At 38.3% G+C, this 23,255-nt stretch overlaps 1 protein-coding gene across 5 annotated transcripts in view; it reads right to left on the bottom strand.

Moving 5' to 3' along the window:
- ZNF474 (zinc finger protein 474) overlaps positions 1–23,255 on the bottom strand; it is a 70,607-nt gene that overhangs the window by 3,594 nt on the left and 43,758 nt on the right. For 2 of the 5 annotated variants that reach the window (XM_055232637.2, XM_055232638.2), the window contains exons 2-3: positions 18,671–18,850; positions 2,411–2,539 (exon numbers count right to left, since the gene is read on the bottom strand). The gene's annotated coding sequence lies outside the window, so the exon portion shown is untranslated. Of the gene's footprint in view, positions 1–2,410; positions 2,540–4,867; positions 5,025–18,670; positions 18,851–19,818; positions 20,432–23,255 lie in introns of those variants that run through there. The other 3 variants (XM_055232639.2, XM_055232635.2, XM_055232636.2) reach the window with 3 other exon arrangements.

Below are 23,255 nucleotides of genomic sequence, written 5' to 3'. Positions count from 1 at the left end.
TGCCCAGCTCCTGTACTTTGGTGCCAACAAAGGTCTGAATCCTTGCCTTTAAGAGTATCAAATCAAGTCTGGCGCGGAGAAGGGACTTATTCTTCATTTTGACAGATTCTAAGACAGTAATGTTAACAGATGTGGGAAAAGTATGTGTTGGCCCCAGAGTGGCCAGCACAGAAAATAAAACACAGAAATTTATCATTTGATCAGTACCATCTAAAACAGAAAGTAGATCTATGGAACATAGGAATAGGGTAAAATTATTTCATTAGGTTTTAAATCCAGCCCATGGGTTATTTCCACAAACCACTCTGCTTCATTGGCTCGGTTCACCGAGGAATTTTAGTTTATCATTTTCCTTGATACTAGGAAATTGCAGTCACTAATATGACCTAAGAAGACAGATTAGAAAAATCAATGCAATCAAATAAGCCTCCTTCCCCTAAATTTTCTCTGTCTCTGTCTCTTTTTCTCTCTGTCTCTTTCTCTCTCTCATACACACACACACACACACACACACACACACACACACACACACACGCACACAGAGTCAATTCTGTTCCCAGCAGATTGGAATACTGAGAAATCCCCATGACTTTCCCCAGCAACCCCTCTATCTCCCTTTTGATAAGAGAGGTAATATTTATTAAATGCCAATTATGTGCCAGATAGGGCACAGATTTTTTTGTAAACATAATTTTCGTTAATTCTTAAATGATTATGAAGCAGGTATTATTATTTTAATTTTATAAGTAAAGAAACTGACTCAGAAAAGACAAGTAATTTGCCCAAGGCTGTCAGTTTCTAAATGACAGAACTGTGAATCAATTCCAGCTCTCTTTGGCTCCAATACGTGGCTCTTTCCATTATTCATTATGCCTAAATTCCTCCAACAGAGCTTCTTCCCTTTAGTTTTTATCCCTGTTTTAATGTACTATCCATATGTATCAGGGGAAGGTAACTAAGCTCTCACCAGCTGTTATGCTTCCTTTTAGGAGAAAGAAGAGGCAAGGAGGAGGAGTGCAGACAAGGTACAGAGGAGAAGCCTCTGTGGGGACAAAGCAGAAGAGAGAGACTGGGGCTACAGAACACAATGTTTTCAATGTTAAGTGACAGGGGCCATTTTTTTTCTTCAACTTTTATTATAGGTTCCGGGGTACATATGCAGGTTTGGTATATGGGCATATTGTGTAATGCTAAGGTTTGGTATACCCATGAATCTATCTCCCAGGTAGTAAGCATACTACCTAATAGGTAGTTTTTCGGCCCTTCCTCCGCTTGCATTCACTGCTATATGTTGTTCTCATCTTTATGCCCACGTATACTTGACGTTTAGCTCCCACTTATAAGAGAGAATGTGTGGTATTTGGTTTTCTGTTTCTGCATTAAGAATCACTTTTTCCAGGCCAGGAGCTATGGCTCATGCCTGTAATCCCGGCACTTTGGGAGGCCGAGGTGGGTGGATCACCTGAGGTCAGGAGTTCGAGACTAGCCTAGCCAACATGGTGAAACCCCGTCTCTATTAGAAATACAAAAATTAGCTGAGTATGGTGGCTGTAATCCCAGCTACTTGGGAGGCTGAGACAGGAGAATCGCTTGAACCCGGGAGGCAAAGTTTGCAGAGAGCCAAGATCACTCCACTGCACTCGAGCCTAGCTGATAAGAGTGAAACTCCATCTCAAAAAAAAAAAAAGAATCACTTTTGCCATATACAGTTGTTTTCTAGATGTAGTTTTTCCTGAGTGATGTGCAGTACAGATTCTTTTCTTAATTTCACCAATATCTTCAGAAAAATCTACATAACCAGCAGAGGTAGGGACCAGTTGGGGGAATGGGGCAGACCACCAAAGAATGATGTGTTTTGTCTGTCTTGATCATGGGCACAGGGTAAAAGTGAAGGCAGCCCCAAGAGGCCAGGTAGGGCTCAGTTTGAAGCCATGTCACCATTCTGATTAGAGATAGATCTTACCGCACACAAACATTTGTGCACCACAAATATTTTCTCTGCAGCAAACATGATGAAACATCACAAAACGTCCATTTGAATCTTCAACTTTTCTTTTTCTACCATCCCTTTCCTTCTCCAATGTTCTCCTGAAATTTTTCCCTTATTGTGACTAAAGGTATCAAAATATGAAAGATGAGGTAGCTGGAAGCCAGTGGAATTTTTGGGAACGGAGGTGTCTTATGGAGAAATGCATAATGTTTCCGCCAGTGACTGTGCAGAGGCACCATGCCATGGCACAGCAATGTTGGTTGCTCTCCCTTTATAAGTTAGCTCTAAAAGCAAAAGTGCTGGAAAATACTAAATGCATATATTTAAATCACCTAAGAAATTCACCTGTCACCCAAAACCTCATAAAGCAAGGTTGCTAGTTTATAAAGAAAACCACTTTGCAAAGCCAGACAGTTTTACCTCAAGCATCTCTGGAGAAATGTTCACTCAGTTGGCCTGAATTTTTCATTTTGACCATATCTGCACATAGGACATTTACAGAATGTCCTGGAAGGATTTTTTGTCAACATGATGCCGTTTTTCCATTCTCTTTGGGGTTCATGGGAAGGGATAGACAAACACACAAAGATGAATGTAATAACCATGGAAATCCAAAAACCATCTTGGCATTAGAAGGTGTCTCTCTAAAAGAGAGGGAACAGAACACAATGAAAAGTGTGATCATATCTTTTAAAAAATAATCTAGTCCTTTGAGGATGAGTTCATGTCCTTTGCAGGGACATGGATAAAGCTGGAAACTATCATTCTGAGCAAACTATCACAAGGACAGAAAACCAAATACTACATGTTCACACTCATAAGTGGGAACTGAAAAATGAGAATACTTGGACACAGCACGGGGAACATCACACATGGGGGCCTGTCGTGGGATGGGGGGCGGGTGGAGGGATAGCATTAGGAGAAATACCTAATGTAAATGACGATTTAATGGGTGCAGCAAACCAACATGGCACATGTATACCTATGTATCGAAACTGCACGTTGTGCACATGTACCCTAGAAATTAAAGTATATAAAAAAAAACTAGTCCTTTGAAACAAAAAATGTAGTTGGTACATGATATGACCCCTTCTCTATTAGTATTGAGTTCAAATTCTTTAAATGAACAAAAATATAAATAAGAAAGATGGAGTTGGGGCTGATGGTGGCTCTGATCAAGATTCTAAAATAGAGGAGGTTCATCTTCAATGTTCTTCACCCACCCCATTCAGCAGCCTCCACTCTCCAGCCTAGTATTCTTGTATGCTCACCAGTCTGTCTTACCTATGAAATCTTGATTTCAAAAGGAACTGACGGACTCATTCACACCAAGGCTTATAATTGATGAGATAATGTCCCTTCTAATGTCTGGCAGAGACAGTTAGTTCCTTACCAATAGCCATTCCACTGAACTCCCTCAATTAATAGAGCCCCTATTCTCAGCTGGGCACATCTACAAGCTCCTTTGTAGTTAGCGAAAATATTGTGTGGAACTTGTAAGAACAATTCTTGAAAAGGAAGAAGAGAACAACTGTTTCTCTTCCTTTCCTTCTTACTGATGCTTAGAAGATGGATGTGATGACTGGTGCTTTAGCAGCCACTTGAGAACAGATTTCATTTATGTAACCCTTGATATGACAGAGCAGAGACCTGGATGGATTTGGGTCCCTGGTAATGCTGGAACTATCATAGAAGCCCTGGAGTGCCTTCCTTGGACTTTATTTACATAAGAAAAGTAAATTTTTATTTTTATTTTAGCCATTTTTAAGAGTCTGTTATTCAAATGAAGACCTAATACTAATTGAGAGATATCTGTATTTTAATACTGGTGATTAGCACAATTAATTCTAGTAACGTTATTTCAAATTTCAGATTTTTTTTGATGAAGGAATTTTTTTTTGAGGGAGTAGAGGTTTGGGTGCAAAATTGACTTATTAAATATACACTTCTTAAAAATCAGAAATTAAAAAAATTGATACTATAAATACTGGATTAATGGTTCTTATGAAATTGATCACAACACTTCCTTTTTTAGAGATTCTTTTAAGAAAAAAAATTTAATGACTATGTTTTATAAAAAATAGCCCATTTTTTTCCACAACCTTCTTAAAGAGCTAGCAGATAGCAATATTGTGCCAGTTATTAACTTATTGTCTCTGTACTCCCAACCTTCTTTTCTATATTTAGCTTTATGATATGGGTACAGGGAATCTGCACAGCCCATTTCTGCTTTACAAGCTGGCTCTGTGTTACACTCTGCCAACAGGAATAGTGGAAGGAGAATTCAAGAATTGGGGAGCAAGAGGGCATTTAATCCTTTTAAAGGCTTCCTGTGTGCATGTGGTCGCTGTGAGCATTATTCCAGCAACACTCTTCTACCCCAGCAGCAGCAGTTCTTTTCAGTAGCAGCAGCTGAATCCAACCAAATGTGCAAAACCAGACGAACTGACCCTTCCCCACCACATGCAATCACCAGGCAGTCTGTGCCTCCTCCTTGGAGATCTGATTTTCAACTCCATAAGGTGCCTCTCCTAAGTTTTAATAGTTCAGACGGATGTAACAACCCTCAAAATATAAGTAATAGTAATCTGTGATATTCAAGCTGCATTTTACTTAAATATTGCAATAAATATAAATGCAAATTAATTATTTCATAGAATCTTACAAAATAAGATGCTTATCTGAACATTTAATCCTCAACTCATTCAGACCACTGAAAATGCATTTTTGTTATTTTTACACTATCGCAGTGCTTTAAGAGCTAGAATGTATTGTGCTTCCATTTTCCAGTAGCTGAACAAATTCATAAGGGAAACCTACTGTTCTAAGCATGCTTGTGTTTTGCTAAATTTTATATGACACTCTTCACCTGCTGACCCCGCAGCCACAAGGCCACCACTGCCACAGAGGGAGCCACAGCAAAGTGATCCTACTCATAGACCAAAGATGACCAGGAGTGTTGAGAGCAGCTGGTCTGGCTCATTCTCACTGGTTCTGCATACTCTCTCCTAGGCAGCATCTGGTCCTGTGGCATCTGCAGACATTAGCCAATCTGATGTGAGTGAGAAAGGCCATGTGAGAGCAGCTGGAACCTAGAGGCAGTATGGTTTAAGAAACATAGGAGCAGTATTTGAAAGGTAGAAAGTGGAAACATTTTCATAAAAGCCACTTAGCTTGAGGCATGGCTTTGAGAAAATATTGGCATTTCTAGGCTGATTATAAATAACTAATGAAAAAATTCCTTTTCTTTGTCCCCCCTTCACTATGAATAATTTTAGGCCAAGAAATAAGTTCTTTCACTTTCATTCAATCTAATTGTCGGGTATGAACATAACAGTCCATGGTGTTAGAAAAGCTATGTAAAAAGTGGGAGAAATGCACTCTTTGCACTTCTAACTAGAGCCCTCTGCAAAAGGCATTTTATGTTGTTAAGGCTTATAATATCACCCTATGAAAACTATTGTTAGATCAAACCTGTAATTTTCACTCTATATTGAGTATCCAAATCACAGAGTACCCAAGAGTCATGAATGCCACACAGGTATGATCACATAATTGTAACATTGACATTTGCAGTGGTGGAGCACTGGTTATACAAACCGTCAGTATAATCACATTAGAGGCCTATAATATATAGAAATTCAAAGTATAGCCCAAAAAAGAAAAAAGTGGAAGAGTCAAATAGCAAGTCTTCAGGGGAATTTCACGTGCCATATTTTCTCACATTTGGGATAATTTTATTCCAACAGAATAGCTCTATACCAGTATGTCTTTTTCCAAGATTGTTTAAGCATTGGCTCATAGGCACATCTGGTCCATAGCTATGTTCCTTTTAGCCTGCAGAAAGTCAAAACTGCTTGAGTTAGTTCCCATTATTTTAAAATTGGGAGATGTCACATAAAATAAGGATTTTTGGTTTCTCTTGAAAAGTGGAAGAGCTGGCAGAACAGAGCCCACATTCCTGTGTGGCAACATCTAACATAAGCTGATGCTGAGAAACAGCTGTGCCTGTAGCTCAGAGGGCCAGCCTTTACTCTTCCAATGCTTCTCAATAGCCGGATTCACTAATTTATAGTTCACGCTTCTTGCTTGAAAGTGTCCTGTGGGGACATTTTTCTTCTTAATTAAATATTGAAAATCACTTCAAGGAACTGAGAATCCAACTGAAGTCTTCTAGGATATAATTGTTATAAATACAACATATTTATTAGTAAATATTTAGAATATTTAGAAAGGAATCTTCCTAATCAAAGTAGATTAGGGCTGAAATGCTTCAGTCTAGGGGGGAGGGTAAAATCCAAGAAGAAAAGGCAGAATCGGTGACCTAAGAAGGAATTTTCATAAGTTATCAAAGGGTTATAGAAGATGATATATACATAACTTTAGAGAGAAAATAAAGCAGCCAGTGTTTAGAACAGCTACAGGTGGGATTATAGAAGAAATAAAAAGAGAAAAAGGAAAACACAAACAGACAAAATTGTGTTTTGTGGATCACCTAAACTTTTTGGAGGCATTCCCATAATTATTTATTGATCGGTTGATATCGCAAGATCTACGCTTCTATTTAAGCCAATGGACCTTTCTTCACCATTAAATGACGCCCCAGATGAGGACTGTCGGATTATTACTTTAAAGAAATAATCAGCCAATTAAAAGAACCATAAATAAGCTATTAGCAATATAGATCATAGTTGGATTGTAAAGATTTGCTCTGGAAATACTTTATAAAAGAATTATGCTTCCTTGTGGAGATTACAGGATTTGGTACCCTTTTTCTTTCTGCCAAGCTGTCCATTTTGTCAAGAAATACCTATAAATTAGTTTGAACTGCAAATGTATAAGAACAGTATAGTAGCCCCTTCTCAACCTAGAATGAGATCTATAGCCATCAAGTGTCTAAAATTGATATATTATGGTTTTTAAACATTGGATGGAAAAACCCACAGATAACCATATTTTAATATCTATATTTTAAAAGAACTGCAAATAGATGCATATGTTTGCCAGCCCCCATTATGTGATATGCTTGCACAGAGTTCCCACTGTCTTTATACTCTTGATTTAGTTGAACTCGGTGCGACACTTTTGGCACAGACTTCCGAGCCACACTGTGTTAGTATCAGAAGTGTGGTCACTTCTGTGTGTCCAGGTGGAAACAAACACAATGAAGAATACAGTTGTGCATGAATGGAGCTGCTAGGCCAGGATAAATTGGCATAAGAGAGATGGGCTCACTGAATCCAGGAGGAACCTTTCTAACACATCACTCACTTACTTTAAAGCAGTTTCAAAGTTGTGCCTTATTTCTGTCCACCTCCAGGAGGTCAGTGCCTCCTGGAGCCTGGCTAACACTTTCGCTGATTGTCAATACCATTCATTACAGACATCAACACCCTTTGTTAATAATGCCCTCTCCACGCAAAGCTGTTTCTGAGGAAAATGCCTGGGAAGAAAGTCAAAAACAGCAGAGTCCATAAAGATGGCTGGACCTCTGCGGTTTGCATGAATGAATGTGCCTCTATTTTCCGATATGCTCGCCATGACATTCCTGGCGATGACTCTGGAGACCTGGTAGTTTGCATGTGCCCACAAACTGAAGGCTGTTTCTGAACATGGGCTGTTTGTTGCTGTTCTCCCCACATCTCTCATCCTTCTATGTGAATAAGTCATCATAATACGATTGTCATACCATTTGACGTCGCTGAATCATGGCAACAAGGCTCTCTTTCATGGGCCACATAGTTAGAGCTCACTGATGATTCAGAATCCTCAGCCCTACAAATTCTCATTTCCCAGGAAAGCTTATACAAGATATCCACTGCTGGAGAATACCACCAGAATGAGTCTCCTGGTGTCTAGGGAAAACTTGTTCATTCTTTGTATCCCCAGACCCAAACAAACATGCGATGTGGTGATGGTTCATTTAAAAACCTCTTCAGCTTCCAGTTTAAATTTTTTTGTGGTTCAACATTTATAGAAAGCCTCCTTCCACTCCATGGCCAATAACTCTCAACTGCCTTGTTCTGTTTGCAGATAGTAAACACAAAGATGACGTGTATATTTTAAATCACACGTAAGATTGGAAATATTAGGATATTGGATGGGAAGAGTTTAATTTAAAATCAACTTTGTGGATGCTGATGTGTCCTATCTTTCTTGTGTTTTCACAGGGTCTTTTTTCCCATCTTCTGTGTTGTTTCACTTTGTTTCATTATTTCCACTATCTATCTGAGCTTTAAGTTTAGGACAACCCAACAAGAATACCCAATAAGGACAAGATGCCATTAGAAAGAGAGTGAAGAATATAGCACCCCATAGTTGACACCACTGCTAGTGTCCTCTGGATTTTCCATTTGGCTGGAGAGATAAGGCAATGCCAAAAATTCCAGCTCACTACTAGAAAAATGTGGCTTATATTTTAACTTCATTATACTCTGGAGAAAGCAGCATTAGAAGTGAGGGGCCCAGTCTAATCACATGAGTCATCAAATATGGAGAACTTCTTCCCCAGTCAGTGAGAGAGACACAGCAGCAGAAAAAATTTGAAGTGTGAAAGGGCCTTAATTAGCTGTTCCAAAGAAGGGATGTAAGAGCCAAAAAAATGCAGGCACCTCTTGAAGCCAGGAAGACCAACGAAACAGATTCTCTCCTACTGCCCCCAAAAGAAAGATGATCATGCTGTGAGCTGGGTATAGTGGTTCATGCCTATAATCCCAGCACTTTGGGAGGCCAAGGCGGGAAGGTCACTTGAGGTCAGGAGTTCAGGACTAGCCTGGCCAACATGGTGAAACCTCATCTCTAGAGAAAATTAGCCAGGCCCGGGTGCAGTGGCTCACGCCTGTAATTCCAGCACTTTGGGAGGCTGAAGTGGATGGATCATGAGGTGAAGAGATCAAGAACATCCTGACCAACATGGCAAAACCCTGTCTCTACTAAAAATACAAAAATTAGCCAGGTGTGGTGGCACACGCCTGTAGTCCCAGCTACTTGGGAGGCTGAGGCAGGAGAATCACTTGAACCAAGAAGAGGTTGCGGTGAGTCAAAATTGCACCACTGCACTCCAGTCTGGCAACAGAGGGAGACAGAGACTCCATCTCAAAAAAAAAAAAAAAAAAAAAAAACTTAGCCAGGGGTGGTGGCACACACCTGTAATCCCAGCTACTCAGCTGGCTGAAGGATGAGAATAGCTTGAACCTGAGAGTTGCAGGCCACGGCACTCCAGCCTGAGCAACAGACTGTCTCAAAAAAATAAAATAAAATAAAATACAATAAAAAAAAATAAAAGCTGAAAACACATTTCCATTTTGTGGTGTCATTTCCTATATGGAATCCTAACCTAAAATGGATCCCCCATCCTGCTGTGCCAAGACACTTGTGTGTAACCCCATTAAATGTCCCCTTGGCATCGGTAGCTCATGGGCATTGCTGTTTATCCAGTTCATACCCATTCCGTATGCTCTACATAAACAGGAGCAAAGCGAGGATAAAATTTGGAATATACTATAAAACAGCACAAGAACATTGGAGATGCTGCCTGTGGTGCCCAGAAAGAAGTAGATTTCATTTTAATACAGGAGTGAGACTGAATATTTTGTCTATAATTGAGCCAGATTTGGAAATTCTCCACAGGTAGAAGAGTGTCAAACAAGGACAAATGATAGCATTAACATGATGTAGCTGTCCCAAAGATGGGAGGTCCCTTACTCTTTTCCTGCCTGTATGCTCCCTCATGAAGAAAGACATGCATGGTAGTTTTGGATTTAATTTATTTTCCTTCTGCTCCCCTTCTCGTCTTAGTATTTTCTGCCTTTGTATTTTAACGTATCTCCTTTCCGATGTTTTTTTACTCCTGTCTTCATTCTACCCATTTGATATTGGATAACCTCTTGTGATATTACATCAATTTATGTAGAAGCATTTCCACATCTAGCATTGAAGTGGTTGGTTATTCCTTTTGGCTGTTTTGCCTGCACTCATAAATCTAATGCCAGGCAGATGAAGGGTGCGCCTCGCATCTGTGGGCTGTTTCAACCACGTAGGTGAAGAGGCACTTCCGCTCTCAACCCCCATCTATCCTTTTCAGAGCAGTCACATTTAACTCCTTAAGCTACAATCACAACTTAAACCTCTGCTGACTGACTGCTCCATGGTTGTCCCACTACTCTCAAAATAAAATCCGGCCGGGCGCGGTGGCTCATGCTTGTAATCCCAGCACTTTGGGAGGCCGAGGCGGGCGGATCACGAGGCCAGGAGATCGAGACCACGGTGAAACTCCGTCTCTACTAAAAATACAAAAAAATTAGCCGGGCGTGGTGGCGGGCGCCTGTAGTCCCGGCTACTCGCAGGCTGAGGCAGAAGAATGGCGTGAACCCGGGAGGGAGCTTGCAGTGAGCCTAGATTGCGCCACTGCACTCCAGCCTGGGCGACAGAGCGAGACTCCGTCTCAAAAAAAAGAAAAAATAAATAAAATAAAATCCAACCTCTTGACCTTGAATGCCCTGTGTAACCTGGTACCTCCCTCAGTCTCTGCCTGTCTCCTTTTGCTCTCCCCTTTCTGCACCATGCTCCATCCATGTTCACCTCTCACTTCCTCAGGCAAGTCAAACTCTCTCTCACTTTGGGGGGGACTGGGGGAGGGACTGGGAAGAGGCTTTGCACATGCTCTTGCCATTGCATAGAATCTTCCTCCAGTTTTTTGCTTGGCTTTCTTATTTTATCCTTCAGGTCTCTATTTAAATATCGTCAACTCAGGCCTTTCCTAACTACTCTTTTTTTTCTTTTTTTTTTTTTTGAGGCAGAGTCTCACTCTGTCGCCCAGGCTGAAGTGCAGTGGCATAATCTGGCTCCCTGCAACCTCTGGCTCCAGGTTCAAGCGATTCTCCTGCCTCAGTCTCCCAAGTAGCTGGGATTACAGGCACCTGCCACCACGCCTGGATAATTTTTGTATTTTTAGTAGAGACGGGGTTTCACCATTTTGGCCACGCTGGCCTTGAACACTTGACTACACTTTTTCAAGTAATTTCCCTCCCTCTGTCCCAAACACACATACTTACACACCCACCTGTACCCATACACATGCCCTTTCATGTTCATTCATGGAACTGATGTCACCATCACCATCCATCATAGTTACGTTCAGTGATGCCACTGTTTATCTCCTTTACAGCACTCAGCACCTATGTTTTTGTTCTGTTTGTTTGCATGTGTAATATTTATCTCCTTAAATTGCATGTGAACTTCAAGACAATAGAGACATACTAGCTCTCTACATAGTTATATCCCCAGCACCTAGCCCAGTGCCAGGCACATCGTAGGTCATAACAAAATAAATTTAATGTTGACTGAGCTGAGTGATATTAGCTTGATTTTATATTAAATTTTTAAACAAAACTGAAGTTCATTATTTATATGAGGAATAAAAAACATAAAGGGGCTTTTGGAAAAGAAGCGTTATCAGACAGCTTTGTAATATTTTCTCAAGTCTTATGCATATGTGATCATTTAACTCTTGATCATTTTTATAATACTATCTCAAGGAATTAGCATTATAAAAATATTATAGCTTTAAAAGCATAACTATACTGAATCCAAGTTAAATGAGAATCTCTCCAAGGACCATGAACTAGAGAAAGCACTATACCTCATGGTAAAGATTATCAAGTAGTGAGCAACCAGAATAGATGGGCTGCTGCTCCCTAGAGAATTGACCTAGACAGGCACACCAAAGGTAGCCATATGAGCAGCTAATCACTTGTGCTGGGGGCAGTGCCTAACTAGATAGAAAGCTGAAGGCGAATCACAGAGTTTGGCTTCCCTGAGCTAAGTTTATTCATACATTGTTTTTCTTGACCACATATGTTCTGAGTGCTGATACTTTCAAAATTTAATTTCCATTGGAAGTCAGATCTCTTCTTTTTTAAATTTTTAATTATTATGAATACATAATAGTTGTACATATTTACAGGATAGGTATGATATTTTGATACAAGCATATAACATGTAATAATCAAATCAGGATAATTGGGATATCTACCTCCTCAAGCATTTATCATTATTTTGTGTTGGGAACGTCACAATTCTACTCTTTTCATTATTTTGAAATATTTACAATAGCTTATTGTTATCTATAGTTGCCCTATTATGCTCCTGAACATTACATCTTATTCCCTCTAACTGTATTTTTGTGCTCATTAACCAACCCCTATTTATCCATTTCCCATTACCCTTCCCAGCTCTGGCAATCATCATTCTACTCTCTACCTCAATGAGATCACATTTTTTTTTTTTTAGCTGCCACATTTGAGTGAGAACATGTTCTACTGTCTTTCTGTGCTTAGCTTATTTCACTTAACATAATGTCCTCTAGTTCCATCCATGATGTTGTAAATGACAGGATTTTACTCTTTTTATGGCTGAATAATATTCCTTTGTGTATATGTGCCACATTTTCTTTATCCATTGATCCTCTGATGGACACTTATCTTGACTCCATACCTTGGCTCTTATGGATATTGCTGCAATAAATATGGGAGTGCAGATATCTCTTTGACATACTGATTTCGACTTTTTTTGTCTATATACCCAGCAATTAGTTTGCTGGATCATATTGTAGTTCTACTTTTAGTTTTGTGAAGAACTTTCATACTGTTCATAGTGGCTGTACTAACTTACATTCCTACCAACAGTGTACAAGTGTTGCCCTTTCTCCACATACTCGCCAGCGATCAATATTGCCTGTCTTTCTGATAAAATCCATTTTACCTGAGATGAGATATCTTGTTTTAGTTTTGATTTGCATTTCTTTGATGATTAGTGATGTTGAATATTTTTTGACTGTTTGCGTGACTTCTTTTGAAATATGTATATAGACCTTTTGCCCATTTTTAATTTTTCTCTAGTTAAAAAATTTTTTTTGAGATGAAGTCTTGATATGTCGCCCAGGCTGGTCTTTAACTTAGGGCCTCAAGTGATCCTCCCACCTCAGCCTCCTGAGTAGCTGGGATTATAGGTGCATGGCACCAAGCCTGGCTTTTTGCCCATTTTAAAAATGTATAATTTGGTTTTTCACTATTGAGTTGTTTGGGCTCCTTATATTATCTGATAATCCCTTGTCAGATGGGTAGTTTGCAAATATTTTCTCCAATTTGTGGGTTGTCTCTTCACTTTGTTGATTGTTTCCTTTGCTCAGTAGAAGCTTCTTAGCTGGCTGTGATCCCATTTGTCCATTTTTGTTTTGGTTGCCTGTGCTTTTGAGGTCTTACTCAAGAAGTCTTTGACCAGACCAACGTATTACAGTCTTTTGCCAGTGTTTTCTTCTAGAAGTTTTATAGTTTTATGTCTTAGATTTGCTGTAGTCCTTCCTGATTTGATTTTTTTCTATGGCGAGAGATAAGGATTTCATTTCATTCTTCTGCATATAATTATCTAGTCATCTCCCTTCTAAAGAGAACCCCCAAGTACCAGGCACTCAAGAAGAATATTTTCAAGGCCACAGGCCTTTCAATATCAATGTGTGATTTTTGGAAGATACCTCATCAGAACTCCTTGAACATTAGAAGGGCTGACAAACTACGGCCTACAGGATAAATCTAGTCATCGTTCAGCTCTTTTGTAAATAAAATTTTATTGAAACCCAGCCATGTTTATTCATTTATGTTTGTCATTGACTGCTTTTGTCCTACAATGGCAGAGTGTATGGCTTACGAGCCCTTACCTATTTACCATTTGGGCAAAGACAAGAAAACTTTCTAACCCTTCCATTAGACCATTTAAATTAGATTTCATTTTAGCATTAAGACATCAAGTTATTAATCAATGTGAACTTACAGCACTCACTGCAACCAGAATCCTACTAAGTACTGTCTGCACAGAACTCCATAAGGCTCCTGTAGGAGTCTCCTCTCAAAAAACGCTTGGCTGCATTGCACCTTGGGGGACTTTCTATTTGCAGTTTGCCATCTTTTTTAACCGATTAACAACTTGCCTTCTTTATATTCTCCCTCTCTGCTGCCCCAACATAGTGTATTCCTGTTGCTGTATTTGTGTGCAATCATATTTAGAAATTGCTTCTCCGTGTTTGTAAGACTCCACAGAAATCATCACTGATCCCTCAGGAAGGGTGTTCTGGAATTGTTCACATTCTTCACCATTTACAACTTACTTCTAGAATTGCATATAATCCTGAAAATTTATCATTCACCAGATAGTCTGGGAAAATGAGTTAAAATAAGATTACATATTTATTCAAATTATGTAGATCCAGAGAAGAAACAGTCATATGAATGTCTAGTTGGTCAAACTAAAAATTCTCTTAGAAGTAATAGATAAGATTTAAATTATAAAATAAGCTGGAGCTGGGCGCCACCGCTCACGCATGTAATCTCAGCATTTTGGGAGCCAGAGTGGGAAGATTGCTTGAGCTCAGGAGTTCAAGATCACCTTGGGCAATATAGTAAGATCTCATCACTATAAAATATAAAAAATATTAGCCAGGCGTGGTGGTGCACGCCTGTAGTCCCAGCTACTTGGGGGACTGGGGTAGGAGGATCACTTGAGCCAAGGAGGTCGAGGGTGCAGTGAGCTGTGATAGTGCTGCTGCACTCCAGTCTGGGTGACAGAGCAAGACCCTTTCTCAAAGAAATAAATGAATGAATGAATAAAATAATCTGGAAAATGCAACTAATAGAAGCAATAGTTTACATTTTAGGCTCAAAAGAAATAGGAATTTTATGGAAGTGATAGCAAGATTTGGAAAGGCTGGAAAATATTTTTTCTTAGTTAACATTTGAATGTTTATAATTTTCTGTCAATTCGTAAGAGTATGTGATGACATTTATTCTGATGCGTATTTTACCAGGTATAGATTTTTCTCTGTAATTGTGAGAAATATACTGTTAAATAGGAAACACAGTTGATGTTATAAATAATGTTTTCTTGCAGAAATTGTGAACAAATATATATTCTCCTCCTGCTTTTTCCTGTCTAGAACAGTGTCTGGAATACAGTAGATGCTCAATAAATTACTGAATAAATTAATAAATAAAAATTAAGTTCAAGTCACATTCTATACTAATGGGCTTGAAAAATTCTTATTTTTTTCACTGGGATTATGGTTCCTCAATAAGTTTATAACTATATTTTTGGCTTTTGCTTATTACAGAATCACTTAAAATAAGGTTGCTGCCTGGGGAAACATTTGGGCAATATGCAAGGAGGACTGCCCAACCTGATTCTAATTTTTGCGTATGGTTCACTAGTAAGCAGTCATGGAAGAACTCAGCTTCCATATTTATTTTGAATACTTGCTTCAAGTATTCAAATAATATAAGTTGGCTTATTAAAATTAATATGCCATAAATCACAAGTTAATGGGTGCAGGAAATCAACATGGCACATGGATACATATGTAACAAACCTGCACATTGTGCACACGTACCCTAAAACCCTAAAGTATAATAAAAAATAAAAAATAAAATTAATATGCCAATAAGGATAGACAAACAGACCCATGTAACAGCATACACAGTCCAGAATCATATGGTCAATTTACATACATGATCAATTCATTTTTGATGAAGATGCCAAGACAATTCGATGGAGAGAGGAAAATCTTTTTAACAAATGAGAGTGGAACAACTGGATGCACATAGGGAGAAAATATCAACTCCCTGCTTTCACTACACACAAAAATTAACTCAAGATGGATCATGGAACTAAATATAAAAGCAAAAATGATAAAACTTTAAGAAGAGAATACCTATGATCCTAATATTTGCAAAGATTTGTTAGACAAAACACAAAAGAACTAAGTATAAAAGAAAAATATAATAAATTATACTTTCTCTAATTATAAAGTTCTGCACATTAAAAAAATTAAGAAAATTAAAAGGCAAGGCATAGATTGGAAAGAAATGTCTGCAAGACATATATTTAAAAATTGGATTATCTAAAAATTTAAATTTATAAAGTTAAATTCTAAAATGCCCAACGGTATTGACATTTAAAATAATTACCTAACAAAAATGAAAGTATATGTCCACAAAAAGTCATTTACAAATGTTTACAGTAGCTTTACTCATAGTAGTGAAAAACTGGAAATAACATAAATATACATCAATAGATAAATGAATACAAAATTATAGCATATTCATACAATAGAATATTGTTTCACAATACAAATGAACAAACTACTAATATACACTACATGGATCCCTTTGAATAACGTGCTGCCAAAAAAGTCAAATGCAAAAAAAGTATAGGTACTTAATTATTCCATTTATATGAAACAGTAGAATAAGCAAAGCTAATCTGTAGTGACAGAAAGTGTATCAGTTATTGTTTGGTGGGTAGGTGCATGAATGGAAAATTGACTGCAAAGGTTAATGGACGTTTTCTCATATTTATATCTTTGTTGGTTTCATGAATATAATCATTTGTCAAAACTCATCAAATTTTGTACTTAAAATGGGTGCATTTTATTGTATGTGAGATATACATCAATGAAAAAGATATTAAAAAGAAAAAAATGTTAAATGGGTAAAAGGTATGAAGAGATAATTTTTTAAAAGATACAAATCTCCAAGAAGTTCATGAAAAGTACTCCATTAGTCATCAGGAATATGCAAATTATGACCACTGTGACATATTATTCAATATTTATTACGAATATCTACCCTATCACTCATTAGTTTCACTCCTGGGTCCGAATCCAGAATAAATAAAAACATATATCTAATAAGACTTGTGCAGGCTTCCTTTTTTTTCCCACATATAAGTGAGATCACATAGTGTTTGTCTTTCCTTATGTGGCTTTTTTCACTTAGTATAATGTCCTCAGAATTCATCCATATTGTTGAAAATAGCAGGATTTTCTTCTTTTTTAAGGTTCAATAATATTCTATTGTATGTTTATACCACATTTTCTTTATCCATTTATCTGTTAATAGATAATTTGTTACCATATATTGACCATTGTTAATAATGCTGCAATGAACAAGGGAGTGTAGATATCTCTTTAATATACTAATTTCATTTTCTTTGGATATATACCCAGCAGTGGGATTGCTAGATCAGATGGTAGTTCTCCTTTTAACTTTTTGAGGAACTTCCATATTGTTTTCCATAATCCATAATGGCTGTATTAAATTACAATCCCACAAACAGTGTATAAGTGTTCCCTTTTCTCCACATTCTCACCAACACTTGTTATCTTTTGTCTTTTTAACAGCCATTCTCACAAATGTACGGTAATATCTCCTTGTGATTTTTATTTGCATTTCCCTAATGATCAGTGATGGTGAGCATCTTCATATACCTACCTGTTGAGTGCAATAATGGTTACCATGAGTGGAGGATGAGGTGAAGAGAAGATAGGCAAAGGGTACAAACCTTCAGCTACAAGATGAGTAAATGCTAGAAACCTAATGTACAGCATTGTGACTATAATTAAGAATTATTATAATTAATAATAATTGAAATGTGTTAAGATAGTAGATCTCAAGCATTCGCACCACAGCCAAAAAAAAGTAACTATGTGATATGATGAATGCTTCAATTAGCTTGATTGTGGTAATCATTTCACAATGTCTACATATATCAACACATTTCATGATAAACCCCAAATATATGTGATCTTTATTTGTCAGTCGTACCTCAGTAAAGCTGGAAAAAAAGTTAGAAATAAAAAATAAAATTAGGAGAAAAATACTTTGTGCAAGAATCTTTATAGCTGCTTTAGTTATAAGAGGCCCAAACCAGAAACAAACAAAATACCAATCAATGTAATAAACAAATGTAAAATAAGCATATAATGCAATTATACTTACCTTTAAAAAGAATTGTACTACTAACTTAAAAAGCCATACTGAAATGCTTGAAAAAACATTCTGCTGAGCCAGAGACGTCAGTCCAACAATATAATATATATGGTATCATTCTATTCTTACAAAGCTCATGAACGGCCAACTGTTCTTTGAGGATAGAAATCAAAACAGTGGCCCCCTGTGGAGGGAAGATTGCCTGGAAAGGATGTGAGGAAACATTCAGGGTGAAAGAAATGTCCCATGCCCTGACTGAGGTGATCATGACGTGGTTGCATATACCTGTTAAACTCGTTGATTTTAGAAACTTGAATTTAGGAACTCAAGACTGGTTACAATTTACTCCATGTCGATTTTATCTCAAGTAATTAAAAAAACCCAGCCAAGACAATTGAGTAATTATAGCCTTTAACATCCCTTTTCTTTCGTGGATAATCTGGCTAATAAACATATAGTTCTGAATTAATGTTAAAACCCGACTTCATCTACTTTTCTTTGAAGAAAGTTATTTTAAAAATCATTCTTTTAAATACAATTGTATTATCTTTTAGGTATTAGAACATTTAATCCATAGTTCACTCATCATTGCCAGCATCCAAAGAAGTAAAATGACATTCATTGTTTTGTTTAGTAGTACTTGAGATTTTTCACTTAAGAACTAATTATTATTATTATCATTTGGATTTATTTTCAATAGCAAGGAAATAGTTACTGAATACTGGTGAGAAGCCAATGGAAGAGACCAAGAATATCTAAGAGAAGCAGTTGTTACTAGTTGAAAGGTTTGACATTTAAGACCTACCAGACAACAGAGAATGCACACACCCTGCGAGAGCCTCACCTTGTGACATTTGTTCTTTACCTTTTTATTTTGCCTTTTAGCCTGAGCACCTCTGAGTTTTCAGGGAAGGAGCTGACGGAAACAGGAACAGAATAGCTGGGAGCTCCAAGATTCACATTCCTTGCAGGAGTTGGTGTGAGTTTTTGAGGCTGCTGAGTAACAGGAACCGCAGCCTTTGTTGCCTGGATGTATCCTGGCAACCTGTCAACAAAACGGAGGGGACTGAGTTCTCTAGTAATTGATGGGAAACAGATAACAAAGTAGGTATGGCTTTCAGCTTTCTTTTAAATTGACTCCAGGAACTTTACCGATGGACTGAGCAACCAACAGGGACAGATAAATTTAAGTCACAGGCTCTTCTTGATGTAGAAACACAACATTTTATTTTAAAGAAGAAAAGAAAACAATATTTACTAATTATCTTATTGATCTTTTCTAGGGACTTTAAAAAATACTGTGATGGTTAATATTGAGTGTCAACTTGATTGGATTGAAGGATGCAAAGTATTGTTCCTGGGTGTGTCTGTGAGGGTGTTGCAAAGGAGATTAACCTTTGAGTCAGTGGACTGAGAGAGGCAGACCCACCCTCAATCTGGGTGGGCACCATCTAATCAGCTGCCAGTGCGGCCAGAATAAAGCAGGAAAATGTGGAAGAACTTGACTTGCTGAGTCTTCTGGTCTTCAGCTTTCTCCCATGCTGGATGCTTCCTGCCTTGGAACATTGGACTCCAGGTCTTCAGCTTTTGGACTCTCGGACTTACACCAGTGGTTTGCCAGGAGCTCTTGGGCCTTTAGCCACAGACTGAAGGCTGCACTGTCGGCTTCCCTACTTTTGAAGTTTTGGGCTTCCCTACTCCTCAGGTTGCAGATGGCCTATTGTGGAACTTTACCCTGTGATCATGTGAGTCAATACATCTTAATAAACTTCCCATCATATACACATCTATTCTAATAGTTCTGTCCTTCTAGAGAACCCTGACTAATACTAATACCATCTACATAGAAGAGCTTGGGCCAGGCGCAGTGGCTCACACCTGTAATCCCAACACTTTGGGAGGCTGAGGCAGGTGGATCACCTGAGGTCAGGAGTTCAAGACCAGCCTGGTCAACATGGAGAAACCCAGTCTGTACTAATAATACAAAAATTGGCCGGGCATGGCGGCACACACCTGTAATCCGAGCTACTTGGGAGGCTGAGGCAGGAGAATCACTTGAACTCGAGGGGTGTAGGTTGCAGTGAGCCAAGATCATGCCACTGCACTCCAGCCTGAGCAACAAGAGCGAAACTCCATCTCAAAAAAAAGGAAAAGAAAAAGAAAAAAAAAGAAGAAGAAGAAGAGCTTGGTCTCCTCTAAAACAGGGAAGAAGGATCGTCTCCATGACTCTCAAAGTTTGTTCTATGATTTGGTCTAAAATGCAAGCAACGACAAGATGTAGAAGCTATGCTTAGTCTATTTTTCTAACATGTCCTAAGACATAGAAAACATTTTAAAAACTAAGGCTAGTATTTAAAAATATATCTGAAGTAGTGTTTTCAAGATTCATATTTTAAAATACTCTGAGATATTAAGATAATTGTACTACAACTCCACAATTAAATATTCTGCAAGCATTAAAGCTTATGAAGCAACAGTTTATTGACCTGGGAAAAAGTTTACAATATATTGCTAAATGAAAAAGAGAAGCTACAAAACAGAATAAATAGCATAATCTCATCAAATTCTTTGTGTGTGCTCATGTGCACACAAACACACAATTAACTCAAAGAATATACACCCCAGTGTTAACAGTGGTTACCTACAAGTGGTGAGATTAAGGAACATTTTTACTGAATGTTCCTTACTGGTTAGCAAAAAAAAAAAAAAAAAAAAAAGAACAAAACTTGACCACTAATATTCCCCAACCCTGCCCCTTGTCCCCAGATAATGTAATTGGGATATGGAGGTAATTCACAGGACTCTTAATTCTGCTGAAGTGACTCTTTAGGCCACACAGTCTTAGAGATCCCGAGGGACAGTAATGTTTCATACCCTAACTTGCAATAACGCTCTAACTATTCTAGATATCTAACTTATGATATAAAATATTTCTAATTTAGATGCTTCAGAAATCATAAGATACATACAGAAATAATAATACATGCATACAATGACATAGAGCTGATATAATATCAGTGAGTAAATGTTGAGATGGGGGCAAGAAAACCCTGTTTTACATGTTGCCTTTTACCTGTAGCCCCCTAGTTGACACACTTTTCACTTTACACAAACTGCATGTTTTATTGGCTCTATTGTGAACTAAATGTGGTCTTTCTCTAAAGAAAGTGCCCAATAAATAAACATCATCCCAAATGCACACCCAGTATTCAGTCCAGTGGCTGTCTATTTGGGCCAGATGGCAGAAGAGACAGGAAGTGTTGGCCTATGGCAGGACAACCTCAGGAAAACATCACGAGAGTGGATACTTCTGAGCTAAAGCAGGGCAGAGTCTCTATCCTGGCTGGAGCAACTCTTAGGAGGCCCAAGAATAACAGAGCTTGCAGGCTTTGTTAGCTGTAGCTGATGGTGCACTCACGGCCCTCTCTTCCCTGGTGCTGTGGCTGAGTTGCCAGCTGCTTTTCTGTATGCATCGAAGCTGCTTCTAAAACTGGCTGGAGTGGAGCCTTTGTTTCTTCCCAAATTCTGGACTCATTTTTAATTCATGGGTTTGCAGTTTCAGTCAGAATTGAACTTCCTGGTGTTCAAATGTATTTCATCTTGGCAAAACAGGCGTTCCTAGGTGCTCTGTCTCTCTCTCCTTCTCCCTGTCTCTGTGTCTCTCTGGTATTTTCAAGCGACCAAAACTTTTAAGCTGCTCGTTTTTTTTTTTTTTTTTTAAGCATGCGCAGAGGCATCTTGGACATCAAAAGGCTCTTACAACACACAACCTTTTGATGATTTAAGTGTAAATGAAGCAGAAACATATGGATTCTATTTTCCATAAGTCACATATGGTCCTAAAAAATCAAGGAGGGTATGTGTTTTGCACGATGTATTCTGTTTAGTTGAACCCAAAACATCTGAAGAATACTTGGAGGTTGATGAATCCAAAATATTTACCCATCCCTATTTATAACATTGTGGGGGAGCCCTTGATTTATGGTGACAACTAAACTGCTCACATCTGTTGAGTGGGCAACCAGCAACCAGTGTGAGCTTCAAAGATAACCGTGTTCATTCTTCTGTTCTGGCTGCAGGCATTCAAGTCAGCCTCAGATCAAAGACACTGAAGCCTTTACTTGAGCTGGTCTGGTTTGCTCTTGCTTGAGCTTTTCTCACCTAAAACAATTGCCAGTTATTTCAAGTTATGTGATATCCAATCATGCTTGTGTCACTGTGGGATGATGCCAGCCTCCAGCAATAATCCAGATCTGACCATTTGTGGCAGCAGCCCCACCACAAGGAATCTGGATTATTTTCCCTTCATAAAACCACAGCCGTTGTGCCTGCACAAGCCCCTGACTTTTTCATTAAAGGAATGAAACACGTTTTCATGGAGCAGGAGAAATGCTTCTCCTTGCTGGTATCTCTGCCCATCCTCAAGACTCTTCACTGATGCAAAGCCCAAATCTTACTTTGCAAGCTACCAATAATCCTTTGGAGTTTATTTAAACTTGGCAGAGACTACATTTTGTGAGAAAAAAAAAAAAATTGCAATGGCAGCAGCAGGGATCCAAACAGGATGTTTGTGAAGTCTGGCAAAAGAGGTGCACTGAGTGCCTTGTTCTTGTCTACCTAATTATTGTTTACTTCATTCTTATCGCCTAACTCAGAAACAGCAAGTTCCAGCCACCTGACATCCGTTATCTCAAATCTGTTACCCATCCTACAAGGTAGGCATTAGTATCCTTGTTTGACAGATTAGAAAACTGAGGCTCAAGAGCATTAAGCAACTTGCCTCGTTGGCAAGGCTATTCCAAAGCAAATCTGGGATGGACATGTGTGTCTTTCTGGTGCCCAAATGGCTTCTCTTCGCTGCCTTCTGCTAGATCTTGCTGCCATATTCCCATATCCAATAAATAATATTTGCTATGAGTTGCCCAGACTCAGTAAATGTTTAAAACCTAGATCCTCATGTCTCTGAAACAGGAGGATTGAAGAAACATTATACATAACACTGAAGAAACATTCCCTGTCCATAGGAAGGGAGGTCAAAGACAGAAATCCTTCTATCTATCCTGGCAATGTTTTTATTATGAGTCTGACCTCAAAAGAGAGAGTCATTTTTCAAATACGCCTTTTGTCACAAGAACAGCCTTTGTATACATTGAGTTTTATATACTGTACTAGATTGAACTGTAAAATGTCTAAATTTAAAATAGTGCAAAAAGTGTCCTGTGGTAGATTAGAAGGAAAGGAGGAGAGGGTGCACTTTAAATATTTTAAAACTTAAAAAAATGTATTGTATTCGATACACTGGAGTCCTGTCCATCAGATCTTAAATCTTCAAGGAATCCTTGCCCTAAGATAGTATTTCTCAACTTTTCTGTGTTAGTGCCCTCTGCCACAAAGACTTTTAAGGTTTGTTTTCCTCATCTTCCCTCACCCACCATGAAATTTTAATATCA

The sequence above is a fragment of the Symphalangus syndactylus genome, chromosome 11, assembly GCF_028878055.3.
Source record: "Symphalangus syndactylus isolate Jambi chromosome 11, NHGRI_mSymSyn1-v2.1_pri, whole genome shotgun sequence".
Lineage (NCBI taxonomy): Eukaryota > Metazoa > Chordata > Mammalia > Primates > Hylobatidae > Symphalangus > Symphalangus syndactylus.
Note: the sequence above shows the minus strand (reverse complement) of the source record. Positions and strands in the feature narration are given on the sequence as shown.